Below are 6010 nucleotides of genomic sequence, written 5' to 3'. Positions count from 1 at the left end.
TGTGTGTGTGTGAGAGTTTGTTCAAGTTCAGTTCATTTGTGTGGAGGCCTGTGTGTGTGTGTGTGTGTGAAGCGCCTTCAGGTGTGTGTGTTCACGCGTGTGTCAACAGAGAAATCTAATAGGATCAGTCAACTTCAATCTTACGTCTTGACAATACACCAACGCACCTACGCACGTTTCCTCTTTGAAGTGTGTGTGTGTGTGTGTGTGTGTGTGTGTGTGTGTGTGTGAATTTAATACCCAGCAGCGTGTCCTTATTTCCCGCTATAGGCTAAGTAAAGCGGATTAAAGCGGTTTACCATCTCACCATTGTCATCTCCAATACGAGTTACGCACAGACGTGATTGAACAGACAATGCAGACGGTGATTTGTTCGACATATTTATTCAGCTGTTATTAAATTCCTCTGTTGCATTCACAGGCTCGGCACGGCGTGCTAACACATTTGTTTTGCTATTTCATTAATTTCTCCTCTCCCTCCATCATTTCCTTCTTTTACACTTATTAAAAGGATTTTTGCCCTTATCAGCGTGCAACAATAAACTGCTACATAACTGATTTGTACGCCTCTCGCTGTCTTTTTAATGCTCTCGATGCACAGCTATGCTCTCGGGTGGACCTCCATGCTGTGGCTGGGAGATTTGTAAGGCAATTGCAAAACTTCCAGCTTGTAATAAGGTGCAAGCTTCCCAACATTTCCCCATCTTTCACCTCCTCCACCTCCTCTGCCTCCATCTACATATCTCCTCATTCCTGGTGAAGAGTACCGAGGTGAACGGCTGTGCGGAGGCTCAGTTATTCCTGATTCCTGTCAATGTTTTTGTCACACACAACCACTGTGCATGTGCATTTGTGTTTTTGGGGGGACTTGGTGGAAACTTTCCATGGGAATTATGGAAATTTGTGGGAATTTATGGGAATTAACTGGAAATTGGTAATATAAACAATAATATGTATCATATCCAAACATAAATAGAAACATTTTGTTTCATCATAAACAGACATACATGGGATTTATTTGTAATTAGAGCTTCAAGTTCTCTTCAAGTTTGAAATATTTTATTAAACAATATTATGTAGTCCATGACCTTAAATGTGTGGCCTCAATAGTCTGTGTGCTCTGGGCTCTAAAGTGTGGTCCAGGTACAGGAATCACCTGTGCAGGTAGGGGGCGTGGCCTCAATAGCCCTGCAGTGTGCTCTGTGCATGTGATAATTACTTGCATGAAATCTGGTTGTTTTAGTCAAGATTATGCTCAAATATATTTTCTCCAATTATATTTAAGTCCCCTGTTAAAGGTTCCAACCTTCAGTTTTGTAAATTCACGGTTTATTTCTGTTATTCCCATAAAATTCCATTAATTCCCATGGAAAGTTTCCAACAGAATTTTGCAACCCTAATTGCCTCAGTCTTTTGTGTGTCAGCTTTTAATTGTACCACAGATTTAGTGATTTTTGCAGCCTTCGCTCTCATAAGCAGGAGAAGACAGCTCCACAGCATGGAAGCCTCTGTGGACATAAAATGATTTCCTACTTAGATGCCAGGGAGCGAGGTTTGCATCGTCTCTCAGAGCAACAGTTACTGTTGGCTTCTTTAAAAAAGGCGAACTCCAAGAGACACACACACACACACACACACACACACACACACACACACACTGTATATACAGAAAGTCTTTTAAGGTTCTGGGTTGCAATTATGTGTACTGAAAAACAAACAAGAAGGGTCTGCAGCCATGCCAGCAGCTATTTAAGGCTGCACTTAGGCACAGCGGTGCTTTTAACTAAATATTAATGGCACCATACAAACATGCTCACAATGACAATATACATAATAAACATGCTGATATGTAGCTGCAGACACGTGACTCAAGTCAGGTCCTGGAGTTAGTTGAGTCACATTTTCCTCCAAGTTACTTACCTGCAGTGTCTGGTCTAATGATATTATTGGCCAATACATCTAATGTGTTAAACAAATATGAAAAATCAAGCAGGTCTTGCATTCATCATGTCTTTTCCTTCACTTGTGGAACTCTTGAATCTGAAAGTGACTCTTGACACAGGCATGATGATGACAACGTTGAACACTTTTCATATTTTTTATTTAATATTTAAACTCAAAGTCTTTAACGTCCAAGTCGAGTCATTTATTTTCTGTCAAGTCAAGTTTCAAGACATCAAAATACGCAAATTGGCGTCCAAGTCCAAGTCACAATGACTCTACCATGTTCATCATCTTAGCTTAGCTAATATTTGCAATGTTATGACTGTGGTCATATTTTTGTAGTCTGCTGTGTGTTTGCTTGTGTGCCCTATGTTTTTGTTGTTGTCAATTTCATATGTAAATAGGGATGTGCCATTCCCCCGGAGATGATTGGTGGAGTGATTCCAGGCCCTAGCCTGTGATTGGCTGTATTGGTGGAGTGATTCCAGGCCCTAGCCTGTGATTGGCTGTAGCTGGGAACCACCTGACATATAAGGAGCCAAGATGGTGGCCATTCGTCATCCTCCTCCTCTCCCACATGTCCTTCTGTGAAACCCTTTGTTCTAGATTGGAAGTAGTTGTTGTTTGAATAGTGGGGGTGGACTGCCATTTTGAGTTGATCTAGTTTCCTCCTGTTTTGTCTATTGTCATTTGTTTTCTGAGGTCAGTGATTTATTTTCCAGATAGAGTTGTTTCGTTTGTTGTTTTGGCCTTGGTCCACCCTGAAGCTGGTACCTTAGTTATAGTTGTTTGAGTTTTTTGAATAAATAAATCATTTTCTTTTCATTCAAAATATAAAACTTGTTGTACGTGGCTACTTAGATGAAGATGGGGCCCTTTCTAGTTATGCTCTAGGCCCCCCTAGCCTGGGACATAACAGCAGTAATCATGAAATACAGCTGATGCTGATGGGAATGATGTTAAACCAGTGTACTGGATGAATAAAAGACGAAATGTCAAAGAATCACTGAAGTCATTGGGATACATCAACTTGCAACTATGAATGTCTGTGCTACATTTTAAACGAATCCATTTAGATCTTGAGATCAAAATCATTAAAGAATTAGAATACATCCTCTGGGGATCATGAATGTTTGTACGAAATCTCATGGCAGTTCTTGAGATATTTCAGCCTAGCCCAAAGTGGCAGACCATCAACGATCACCTACCTTGTCCAGCTTAAACTTCCTTCCTTCCTTCACGACAACCGCGCTGCGTTCAGTCATGAAATTCAGTCTGTGAAGTGAAACTCGTAACATTTTGCCAACAAACATTTCTCTTCCATTTCCCCTCTTTTGTCACCGCTCTGTTGCGCCGTCCATTTCCGCTCTTGCTATTGTGATAACAAGGAAAATGAGTCTGCATTCTTATAATGGAGATTAATAAGTGATATTAGAAACAGTACTGCCAACATTTATCACTTTCCCCTCCCTTCTTTCCTCTCTCATTCTTTTCCTTCTTCCATTGCGATAATCAACCCAATAAGTGAGTCTGTAATGGTGGGAGATATTTGATGACACAGAGTGTTGTGGCAGACTTGCTGTAAGTGCAGCAGTGCAGTCATATCCAAACCCATTAGATAATGGAGCTAATATTGTGATGGAGAAGATGCCCTCCTCAGCTCTACTTTCTCTACACAATGTAAAATATATAGATTTGATACATTTCCTGGACAGCTGCACTCAGTTTTAATTGGCTAGAAAGCATCAATAATAATTCAATGTTATTAGAACTATTTAAAACATCTTACCGCTGCATATTCTTTGGAAAACTCAGTGAAATTAGTAAAAAGAAAGACTGCTAACTCATCATCTTCACACAGCTGTGTTCCACCCGTTCCTCCTGAATTGTAATGAGACCGTGTTGGCCTAGTGCAGGACAGGCGCAAGACAAATACACAAGGGAGGATGTCTGCAGTGGCTCTCTACAGTACACAGCACTAATACCAGATAAGATTACATGCATGCCAGATAGTAACAACTGCTCCTGGTCTAACAAGCTGTGTAATAAATGATCCCCTTATTCTGCAACAAGATCCACTGCACAGAAAAATATTGCTGCTGTCAACTACGGTTTTAATATATTCATCATGTGCAGCTACCACAGCCATGTGCAGCCTCTTCTCTCCCTGGTGCTCATTGGTCACCGGCTCTCTGTTTTGTTTTAATGAGGAGCTCATGTCTGACATGGACAATTACGTCTTCTGGATCAGTGCTCTTTGTCATTGTTTGGTTCTCTGAGATAAATGATGTGTTTATTTTTACATAGATAGCCTCATATTTGGAAAAATGGCGCTGCTGTCATGAGTTATTTGATGTATTGTTGTTGTTAAATGAAAAGCAAAGACGTCTTTTTGGACACAGTAATATTGTGGCTCTACGGATGGTAGCGTCTATTTGTTGGTCCAAACTGAACCACTAAGCTATTGGATGGATTATTATGAAAATGTGTACAGACATTCGTGACTCCATGGGGACGAATCAGTGAATGCGAAAAAGATGGATAACATGACAGCTCCCCAAAAACATCTCGATCGCCACCTCGTGGCTGTCTGCAGGATTGTTCATACAGCCTGCAACCTTCATGTTAACAGATGGGACACGTACTCTAGGCACTAGACTTGGTTGTTAATGGCCTCTATCTGTGTTTCATTATTGTAACGGGCACACTAACAGGCTCAGTCAATCTAGTCATTCTTTTTTTTGTCAGATTTAATCTCAGTCAAGTTAGTAAAGTGGAGTGAAGTGAAGTTTCTACACCCCACGGCCTCTGCGATCCTTTTACTTTGCTCAGAGTCAGGGAACTTTGCTCAATTAAAGGGTCAGCTAGGGTTTGGGAGATATTCTGTCTAATTGGACCACTGCTGGGTTGATGTTTTTGGACCAACGCTGGGAATAACTGAAGTTTACCAAACTCTACTAATGATAAAGAGCGAGAAAGATGCCAGTAAGATGAGAAGATGTATTAGACAACACCTCAGTTTGTCTGTTTAAACAATTGGAAGTCATATTAAAGCAACACTGCGTAACTTTTCTACCATAAAATCACAGATTTTAAATCATTTTGATGCTACACTAATGTGTAATCATGTCCCTTCATGCTCCAGTGAGCAAGTAAGTATTTCACTTATTTTAGTAGGGGAGCGGAGCCTGTGTTGTGCCAGAACAGGAGCTGTGCAAGCGGACAATGTAACTGAACTGTAGCTTCCAGTGATGCGCGGGTTGATCCAAATTAAGTGGGTGCGAGTCACCAAATGATATTTTTAATGATATTCGGGTCGCGGTCGGTCGGGTCGTTTGAAATAAAGACGCCGTGTAAAGTTTTGTAACTTATGTAGTAGACAAAGTTTTCTGTGAAACACACAGACTTTATTGGCTGAATAACTGGCGCGAAGATGCCACGAGCTCTACAGGAGGTAGAGAAAGTATAGACTACTTTTTAAAATGCGGGTCAGGAAGCGGGTTGGGTACAATATTTCACAATTATTGCGAGTTTGGGCGGGTTAGTTTAAAACGTCGGTCGGTGCAGTTCGATCAAACATGGACCCGCACATCACTGGTAGCTTCTATGCGCATGATGTCAGAGGTGAAAAGGCCGAAGAGGACGTTGAGGGAGGAAGCTAAGAAGAAAAAAAGGAGAGAGTCACCAAGCAAGAAACCAATGGACAGTAAATGTGGGACTGACTTTTAGTGGTTGGTGAGAGCTTGGTGAAATAAAAGGCTGAAAGACAGACGCCGAGCTGGGCTGACTGCTGCTGGACTAGTCAGTGATATTATCTGCTGCTATTTCTGCTGTTGTTGATCTTGTTTGATGTTTGGCTGTTCTCAAAGTTGTTGACTCACTAATATTTGATCATAATCGTAACAAATCCACATTTACAGCTGTCCATATTTACCACAGTGGAATTACACAATTTCCAAGCAATGGTTCTTTAAAGCCCGTCCCCCCTCATCTCCATTGTTCTGTAAACATAACATAAAGTCATGTGTGGTATTACACAAAGGTTATAATGTTCAGCACATGAGTG

This window comes from Larimichthys crocea, chromosome VI, assembly GCF_000972845.2.
Source record: "Larimichthys crocea isolate SSNF chromosome VI, L_crocea_2.0, whole genome shotgun sequence".
Taxonomy (NCBI): domain Eukaryota; kingdom Metazoa; phylum Chordata; class Actinopteri; family Sciaenidae; genus Larimichthys; species Larimichthys crocea.
This window is presented reverse-complemented; position numbering follows the sequence as displayed.